At 34.7% G+C, this 10,022-nt stretch overlaps 1 long non-coding RNA gene across 1 annotated transcript in view; it reads right to left on the bottom strand.

The window, feature by feature from the left end:
• Positions 1-1,035: 1,035 nt before the first annotated feature.
• Positions 1,036-10,022, bottom strand: part of LOC144302682 (uncharacterized) — a 488,681-nt gene continuing 479,694 nt past the window's right edge. The window contains exon 4 of the long non-coding RNA XR_013369679.1: positions 1,036-1,057. This is a non-coding gene — a long non-coding RNA (uncharacterized LOC144302682). The remainder of the gene's footprint in view (positions 1,058-10,022) is intronic.

Genomic DNA, 10,022 nt, shown 5'->3' with positions numbered 1-10,022 from the left:
CAATGGACTAAATGGGAAATTTCTGTACCTTCCTCTAGAGTTTGCTATGAACTGCTCGAGAAAAAAAAATCTTAGAAACAAAATAGAACAAAACATAATTCTGTGACAGGCAGAGAGACAGGGTGGTCTGAGAGTGCCTAAAAAGATGATTGTAGCCAAAAAAAAGAAAAAAAAGAGAAAAAGAAAGAAACCTTAAGCATGGTGAAAACACCCATTTCAGACTAAAAGCGGAGGCTTAGCAAATAACAAAAATATAAAACATAGTTAATAATTCCGCCTGACTAGAGTACATGTGTGTAAAGATCAACAGTAAAATTGAGCTGCCATCATAATACAGAGGGCTTTTAATCCTCTCCATTAGGAGGTACATTATCCTTGAAAGAGGGTGGGGAGAAAAACAGAAAGACAAACTAAGACTCTTTACTATAGAAAACTAACTGCTGGTTACCAGAGGGGTGTGGGTTTAGGGTGATGGGGTTTAAGGAACCCACTTGCTGGGATGAGCACTGGGTATTGTAAGTGATGAACCACTAAATTGTACACCTGAAACTAATATTGCACTACATGTTAACTGGATTTTAAAAGAAAACTTTAAAAAGCATTGAAAGTAATCATCAGCAAATAGAGAAGTACATATTCAAACATCTTGTTACAGTCAATCTTTCCTTTTTTTTTTTTTTTTTTTTTTTACAGTCAATCTTTCCATGAAAGGTATTAGAATAATCAACTTGGTCCTATAAACACTGCTTAGCTATTTACACACTAAGATCACAGGACCTACAAAAGCATTTCGAGAAAATAGTAGGTGTAAACATGGTTATTGACAATTTATAAATATTTAACGTTTATTTTTACTTATAACCTGAAGAATGCATCTACTAACTCGACTATGAAAATTCTCATCTTGGGATCCCTGGGTGGCGCAGCGGTTTAGCGCCTGCCTTTGGCCCAGGGCGCGATCCTGGAGACCCAGGATCGAATCCCACGTCAGGCTCCTGGTGCATGAAGCCTGCTTCTCCCTCTGCCTATGTCTCTGCCTCTCTCTCTCACTGTGTGCCTATCATAAATAAATAAAATTAAAAAAAAAAAAAAAAAGAAAATTCTCATCTTCTGTTCTCTCACAGCTGCCTGAAAGTCTCCAAGTTTAGAAGCCATTTCTCCACAACTTCCTGTTACATAATTTTTTAAATAATTTTTCAAAGTTTTTATTTAAATTCCAGTGAGCTAACATACAATATAATATTAGTTTTAGGTGTAAAATATAGGGAGTCAACACTTCCCTACATCTGCAGGTGTTTACCACAAGTGCACTCCTTAATCCCATCACCTATCCATGCTGCTCAAAAACATTTTTTGACAGCTCTTCTTCTTACTTGCATTTTTTCTTCTTTATTTTTGTGCATCTCCCTAGGATATACAAAAGAGAAGTAAACATTGTGATCTGAAAAAATATTGAAAAAATATCCTGTTTGTAGTATCAACATCATAATGTTCGGATTTATTTATTTATTCTTTGATTTTTAGTATAAGGGTGTAAGCTTCCTGTCTACTGCTTTCTTACAGAGGTTTTTAATTCAGAAAGAATATTCAACTTACTGCTTGCATTTCTTATTAAACTTTTCCACTTTTTGATGCCATAATAATTACTGTTGTCAATGCTGCATATTGTGATGATGTGGATGCTGTTCAATTCCAGGTAAGCAAAAGACATTTTTAATTTAATCATGTTTTGTATTCCAATTGTGTATCAGCTCATTTGTGTATATGCATATGTATATGTGGTTATAATTATAGTTTAGTTATAGTTATAGTTCATTAAACTTAAATACTGGGACTGAGAGAAATCTCAGTATAAATCTGAAAGTAACAAGTTGACAAAAATCTGGGCTTATTTTAAACAAAATCATCATTGTATGTATGTATGGAATAGTTGCGGTACTTTAAGTTTTTTGTTACATTTGTTTATTTTCCCTTTTTGTATTGTTTCTTTATCTCCAAAAAGTATAATCTGAGGTCTGCAATTGCATCCACTTTGGCTAAGAGAGCATTAATTGCAACTGATTTGTCTGGAGAGTGTAAAGGCAGATGATTTGATAAATGATAGTGCCATGAAAATGAAAATCTGATTCTATATGGAAAGCTTCACTCTAAGAGTTCTTTCAGTACTAAAATGAAATGAATTAGACTTACTGCCAAGTTTCATAGACTGCAATTTAACGCACTCAAAATATTTTAGGGAGAAATGTTATGTACAACTATTTATATGTGATGCCAAATAAATACATGAATTACAAGAATTTGAAGTTATGACGTTTTGGTTACAGAGAACCAACCAGAGTCAAAGTGTCAGCAACTGGGTCATTTTTCAACATCTTATGCAAATAGCAACCAGACCACATTTTTTTTTTTTTTTACAATTAACTGATTTTTCCTGAATAAATCAATGTGTAGGAATAAATAGTAATAAAAATAATAGCTTCCTAAGAGAGATTGTCTTAGTATGATGTTATATAATTAATGTGGTATTTTATTAATATAAACGGAAATTAAGATTATTTAGACTTTTAATTGTTAGAGAAACAATGATTGTCATCACAGTCCTCTGGTATATTTGCCAAGTAGAAACAAAAGTAAGGGGTCCTGGGTGGCTAAGTCAGTTAAGTATCAGACTCGTGATTTGTGCTCAGATCATGATCTCATGGGTTGTGATACCCAGCCCTGCAACAGACTCCACAACCCAGGTGGGGCACATGTTGTGCTCAGCACAGAGCCTGCTTGGAATCCTCTCTCCCTCCTCCTCTACCCCTCCCCACATTTGTGTGCATGCAGGTACATGCTCTCTTTCTCTCCAATAAATAAATACATAAAATCTGTTTTAATTTATTTTTATTTATTTATTTTTAAATATTTTATTTATTCATTCATGAAAGATACTGAGCAAGAGAGTCAGAGACACAGGCAGAGGGAGAAGCAGGCTCCATGCAGGGAGCTCGACGTGGGACTCGATCCAGGGTCTCCAGCATCACGCCCTGGGTTGAAGGCAGCGCTAAACTGCTGAGCCACCCAGGCTGCCCCACAAAATCTTTAAAAAAAAAAAAAAATAAAAGCAAGTTAAGCACCAATTTTAAATGTCAAAATTTTACTGGAGAGACACAAACTAAAATTTTGATAGTTACAGAAACTTAATATAGCTTGCTTTTAATAACAATGAAAAACCCTCTAATCCCCAAAATGGTGCTCTAAGGAACTATTTGAAAATTCACCACAAAAATTATTGTTTACTTTAATGTGCTATGCCCTATAAGCTAGAAAAAGGTGATATGATACCCAAGAAAGGGTAAGACACACCTGTCATAACTTATTGTCTGTGAGTATTTCACACCATTGTACACTTCAAAGCAGGGTTTCAAAAGAGGTTATCAGTTGGGAAAAGTAATGAAAGTAAAAGGACATTCAAGAAATTTGAGTTTTGAGAACCAAATATAAATACTATCTGGTTCACCAAGTAATCTTGGAGCAACTTGCTCCTTTGGGATAGTTTTGGTCTGTTTTGTTTTATCATTCATCTTCTGTGAAACTATAACTTTTAATACAGAAACATTCAAAACTCCCAAATTCTTCCTGAGAAATCACAGCTTTAGAACAATAAATTCCAACCCATCATGTCAGTCTTACATTTAAAAGCTTTCAGTTTCACATGTGCTTTGCATTTAACCCATAATTAGGTCATTACACTCCAGATTTTGTCCATGAGATACATTTTTAAGTTAACCAGCAAATTTCTTTTAAAGTAAATGCTACAAATTACATTTTTTTCTTAATATAAAAGTAATATTTTTGAGTAATACACTGTGCCAGTCACTATTCTTTTTTTAAGATTTTTTTAAAGTTTATTTATTTTTATTTATTTATTTATTTATTTATTTATTTATTTATTTATTTATTCAGAGACAGAGAGAGAGAGAGGCAGAGACACAGGCAGAGGGAGAAGCAGGCTCCATGCAGGGAGCCCAATGTGAGACTCCATCCTGGGTCTCCAGGATCAGGCCCTGGGCTGCAGGCGGTGCAAAACCACTGTGCCACTAGGGCTGCCCACCAGTCACTCTTCTAATACATTTTATGTGCTATTTTGTTTTTATATTGACAATAATCTTATGAAGTAACTCCTATTATTATTCCCATAATATCATCTGACAGTTGAAGAATTCAAGGCTTGGAAGGTAAGTAATTGTCCAGAGATTAACAGAATTTTTGATACTGAAAAGAGCATTTGCCTCCAGAGTCTTAATGCACTGTTACTAGCATGCCTCTCAAACAACTCTGAGCCTATGGCACAAAAAGTATAAGTGGCATCCTGGAAAAAACAAACATACCTCCTCATCTCTTATTCTTGTTGTTGCTTTTTCTTGAACACTGAGTCTTCTTAAATTGCTTTCCTCCGAAATCCCCAGATCATTCAGTTTAAACTCCACTTCCATTAGGAAGCATTAAGTAACTGGTACCTCTGTTGATATCAATCGAAATTGATTAGAGGTTGATATTTCATCTTTCTGTTCTCAGAACATCATTCCAATGCTTTGCTGAATTTCTCTTATCATAAAATTAACCTCCAAGCTGAAAAACATTATCTATGTATTTTGATTATTAACCTTTCATTATGATAATAGAAACCAAATTCTGTGCCTTATTCATGTCATCATCTCTTAAATGCTAGGCTAATGTCTTTTTGTCAAACGATATCATCTGTTAAAAGACAAACAATACATATGGGAATGACAGAGAAAAAACATACAGTGGATGTAAATCAATCAGGCAAATAGTCCTCTTCTCCCTTTCTCGTTCATGAGAATAACCGTTTAATTTTCAATTTTAATTAAAATTGATACTAGAACATATCATGAGTAGAATTTAGCACTCGTGAATGATTTCTCCAGAACTCAGAAATGGAGATATGGAATCATCTTGTAAGAGCTATTTAATTGTTGCCACATGTGGGAAAAATAATGGTGAGTCCCAATCCTCTGTCCTGGAGGTCTGTGGTATGTGAACATAACTGTTTATACTTTCTGGCTGAAATCTGCAATCCCTCTCCATCGCCTATTTAAGGAAACCCCACCCACCTTCCCTTGGTCCTAAGGGCCTATTCCTAACATAACGTTTCTATCTTCAACACTCATCACACTTCATCTTAGTTTTCATCTTAAGTAGTAGCAGACCACCCACTCATTTTTCTACTTGAATTGCATTGTTCTCCAAATTGCTCGATGCTCCCTGTTTTTTTTTCTTGTAAGGACAATGCCATTCTTCTTTCAAGTTGCTGCTCAATGATTTTTACAATGATTCCTCTAGACTGGAATTATTTACTATCCAGGGTTCAGTTACCTTACTACAATATTCATAGTATAATTTGTTATGTGATTGCTTTCTCACTTACCAGATTATCACATTCTAAAGGTTAAGAACAACAGAATCTAAGCTTCAGGAAAAAATATATATGTATAGCCAATTTTGTTCATTGATTCTAATCCCAGAACATTATGGATATTGAATTTCTGAATGGAAACTTTGTGGTCTCCCAAAAATCATAGCACACAACACAATTATTTGTCTCAAGTAAATTAACTTTCTAAACTGAAAAATAAATACTGTGGAATTTGTATATGTGAAAAAGCACTGGCCATGAGCAATCATGGCAAATACCGTGTTTAATAACAATACCAGGTATTGTTCTAAGTGCTGTGTATGTGTTAACATATTTATTCCTCACAAGGACACTCTGAGTAGAAGTAATATTATCCTCATCATCTTTTCTGCTGAGAAGACACAGGTACAACAAGGATAATTGTTTTAGTCAAATGATATAGCTATTAAGTAGTAGAGCATGGATAGAACTCTAGAAGTCTGACTGTAGAGCCCAATTTGGGCTTTTGAACCATTATGCTACACTATCCCACTCTTCCACTTTAAGGTTTATGAAAAAAGGTAGGAAAATGCAAGTTAAAATTGAATGTCAGCTCTTTGCTAAATATATATGGTTCAATATAAGTCTTCGGTGACTCATTTAGAAGAGAGCCAGAGAGAAATTTAAAAGTACCATTTTATCTGGTAATGAGAACATATCAGCATATGTTTCTTTCAGAAAGAAGGGAAGCTTCATACAAACAAATGAAGCTGTGGGTAAAATTTAAATTCTTTATAATTTAATTTTGCTAGTGATCCAAGGTCCACTCTGTTGTCACCTTCTACTTCCTTCGTGTGTTTGCCTTGTGATTATTCCCCAGCAGGTAAAAAGGCTACTTGGTTATATTCTATGAAGCATAAATGACTGACAGAACTTGGACTGGGCTCTCTCTAAGGTGTTTTTCAGTACTTTTTTTCCACAGTGAACAATATGGCATAACTACGGGAGTTGTTTATGCAAGTCACCTTCAGTAAGTGTGTGAGTTTTATTCAATCATTTTACTCACTACACTTCTAAAAAATATAGGTATTCAAACTTTCAAGTATTATAAACTGTAGTCTTTAAAAATAGCAACTTAGAAAACTTCAGAGTTACAATTAATTTTGATATTTTACAATATTTTACAATATTTTACAATACAAGATATTATTCAATAGTATTCGCATAATAATAATTTAGGATTGCCCCCTCTGCATTGGTACTTTTCTAAGTGTTTTACTTATAGCCATAAACAAATACCATCTTGGACTGACTGGGATTGGGGAGATAGATTAATCAACAACAGCAATCTGGGGCATAATGAAAAAAAAGCCCTGATTTGTAATATTTTCCAATCTTCTTGGTGAAAATCGATTTCAAGCTTCCAATGGGAGACCACTGAAGATGGAGTTGTGGAGAGATGAGCATGTCCAGCTGTCACAACCTGTTACAAGGTGATATAAGCCAGCAAAGCACAGCACGTTCTAGAAATCACATGTCCAACCTAGGAGATAATGGAAAGCACAATGAAAAACAAGACAGAATAAGTGAATATAGAGGAGGCAAAGGAGACTGAAAAAGAACTGTTGGCAATGGCAAAGTAAACCCCAAGAGAGCTGTGAAACAAAAGTCAGGGGGAAAAAAGCATTAGAAGAGTTGTATCACATCAAGAAAGCCTGACAACATGTGGGGGGATAATGAACAAACAGGAGGGGACTGGACCCTCTTGGGAATAGGAAGCCAGGTAAGTAAATAAATACCCATGCATTCTTCAGTTACTGAAAACAGGAACCCAGCTTAGGTCATGATTATACCTGTCCTGTCCAGAGCCAGGCTTCATACAGGGTAGAGACAAAACTGAGATCTTCAATGATAAATGAGCATTTGGTTTTTACTCAATATCCTTCATTCTAAGTTTTCTTTAAGGAGAGTGTTGATGAGTTTAAGAGAAAAGGGGCCTTGGTATACTCTTGTAATTCACTGAGGGGGATGTTACTTATTTCCAAATGGTCACAAAGCAGAATAAGTTACAGTATAAAACAAAAAATCTTTTCGCTCACATTAAAAAACAAAGGCAAGATAGCAGAGGAACTCATTTATTTGTTACTATCTTTTTATGGGGAAAACAAAATAAAAATTCACCTATTTGAGTGAAGTGGAAGAACTGCTGTTTCCTTTAAGATCAATGATATATATGGATATATGTGTGTGTTTCTATTTATGATGTTATACAAAAACAATTTATGTAGTATTCTTTGTAAAAAAATTATGTAGTATTCTTTGTAAGTCATTGAGTATTTATGAATAATTTTAATAGGTCCCATTAAAAGACACACACATACACAATAACATGCATATATAATTTTTCAGTTATTAAGTCAGATACTTTGACAAATTTTGTAATCATTACTTTCTACTGTAAGCCTGACACTGGACCTACTATTATCTCATTTAACACTAAGAATATGAGTAGAAATTTTTTTTTACTATGTTGAGCTAATTTTATTAGGGTATGGGTGTATATGTTCTGTCACTTCTTTTGCTTGCAAGTGTAACAATTTGAACAAAGTCCCAGAGTTTTCCAGAGGCAGAATTGATTGGGTACCAATTGCTGCAGTGAGCCATCATGCTATAAGATAGTCATTCCTTCATTTTACAAACATTTATTGAGGCTTGGTACATAGCATTTTACCAAATGCTAAAATCAAGTTCTGATAGGGGACAGAGTCTTCTTCCCTCATCAATTGACACTGAAAATAAATAAAGTCTGACAAGGAAAATAAACATGGTAGCAAGGAATACAATACAGTATGAAACATGATATGATAAAGAAGCACTTCAAGAAGTCCTTGGGTAAGTGCCTAAAAATTTCAGAAAATGCTTTTTGGAGGAAGAAGTACGTATTATTCCTGAAACAAAGGTAGACATTCACCAGATACCAGTCCAAGAGGAGGTAGATGGAATCCACGGGCTATTTAAGAATCTGCTGTGTTAGCTTTCTAAAAGCTTGAGGAAGTGTTTAGATACGGACAAAGGAAGAGGGCATTTAGACTGTGGTGATGAATTCCAGAGGCTGATGGGGTCAGGCACAAAAAATGGAAAAAATGCAAGCCTAGGATATCAGCCTAATAAGTTGCCGAGAAGCTCTACTAACTTTGTTTTGAATTTAAAATCACTTTTCATTCCCACACCAAGGTCAGTGGACTAAAGCATCATGAGGATGGTGTTTTACCACATTCATCTCCCTCAAACTGAGAGGATGACCTGCTTTATATCTCACTTAGAATGCCCAGGGATGTCTGAATTGCCTATTACACCACGAGAAGATGTTCTCACTTAGAAATAATATAGAGCCATGCTTCGAGAGCTATTTTCAAGATTTGTTATCTTAGGGAACATGACAATCTAACAAAATTTGGTGACTAGGTAAAGAAGAAAACAATCATCCAAACCCTGCAGAATATAAGCATGACAATAAAGGAATTAATTCTCTATAATTTGTTTACTATTGATTAGTTCTTTCACAACAGCACATGCAATACAATATGCAAGCACTGAAATAGCCAAGAATTAAGAACTCTAATTAGAAGTATTGTTGAGTCAGCAGTGAACACACAGAGGCCAAGGTAAGCTAATAACAGGAGCATTTTATTAAGACATAAGTCACAGGTTGACCTGCTTCCAACTATACCCACAGCTAAGTGATGCAGCAGCTAAAATCCTGACAAAGCAGTCAAAGGACTATCGGACTGTCCTAAGCAGAGCTAATTCTAAAAAGAAGCACTTTTCAAAAAAGCAGTACCCAGCATTCTTTGTAGAAACCTTCTTTTAGGTGTTATACCTAACAAACAACTTTCGGCCTACTTAACTGATGATTCTCCATACAAAGTAGCAGCTAGATGGAACAATATGGGCAATAAGATTTGGGGGATTTTTTTTTTTTTTTTTTTTGCATGACTATGTGAATGAACAACCAAAAAGAAATGTGATGGACTGAAAAGTAAAGGGCTTTAAGGAAAGGCAAGGAGGATAAATGATAGCAGGAAAATGGGAGTAAAGCAGAGTTGAAAAGTGAAAATTTTTTAGTGATACACATGATGGACTGATAGTCTGTGGTGCCCTCAAGCCAATGTGCTTGTTGTTTACAATATTACATTTGTTGGCTCCATCAATGTTTAAAGTGAGTTTACTGTAAATGGAAAGAAATCATTTAAGAAAGTTTTTTTTTTTTTTCTAAAGAGGTTTATTTATTTATTACCTTTGTTACTTTCTCTTTTAAAATGATATTGATAGGAGAGAGCTTGCCTATACAGGAAAGCTTTATATGATATTGGTTTATTTTAAGTGGCGTCTGGATCATCCTGCCAGTTTCTCAATATGCTGTTAATTCACATCGGTATGAGAAAACTAAAGACGATTCAGATTTGCTGGTAGTTAGGTAAGATGTCCCATATTTAAATGTATGCACAAATCTTGTGTTCACAACTTTTAGACTAAGTCTAAAGATATATATTTATTTAATTGACCAAATTCACCCATGTAAGCAAGTCAGTGTTTCTTATTTAACATGAAATTTTAGGAC

The sequence above is a fragment of the Canis aureus genome, chromosome 2 (assembly GCF_053574225.1).
Source record: "Canis aureus isolate CA01 chromosome 2, VMU_Caureus_v.1.0, whole genome shotgun sequence".
NCBI lineage: Eukaryota > Metazoa > Chordata > Mammalia > Carnivora > Canidae > Canis > Canis aureus.
The sequence above is the reverse complement of the archived record's forward strand: the minus strand, read 5'-3'. Positions and strand labels throughout refer to the sequence as shown.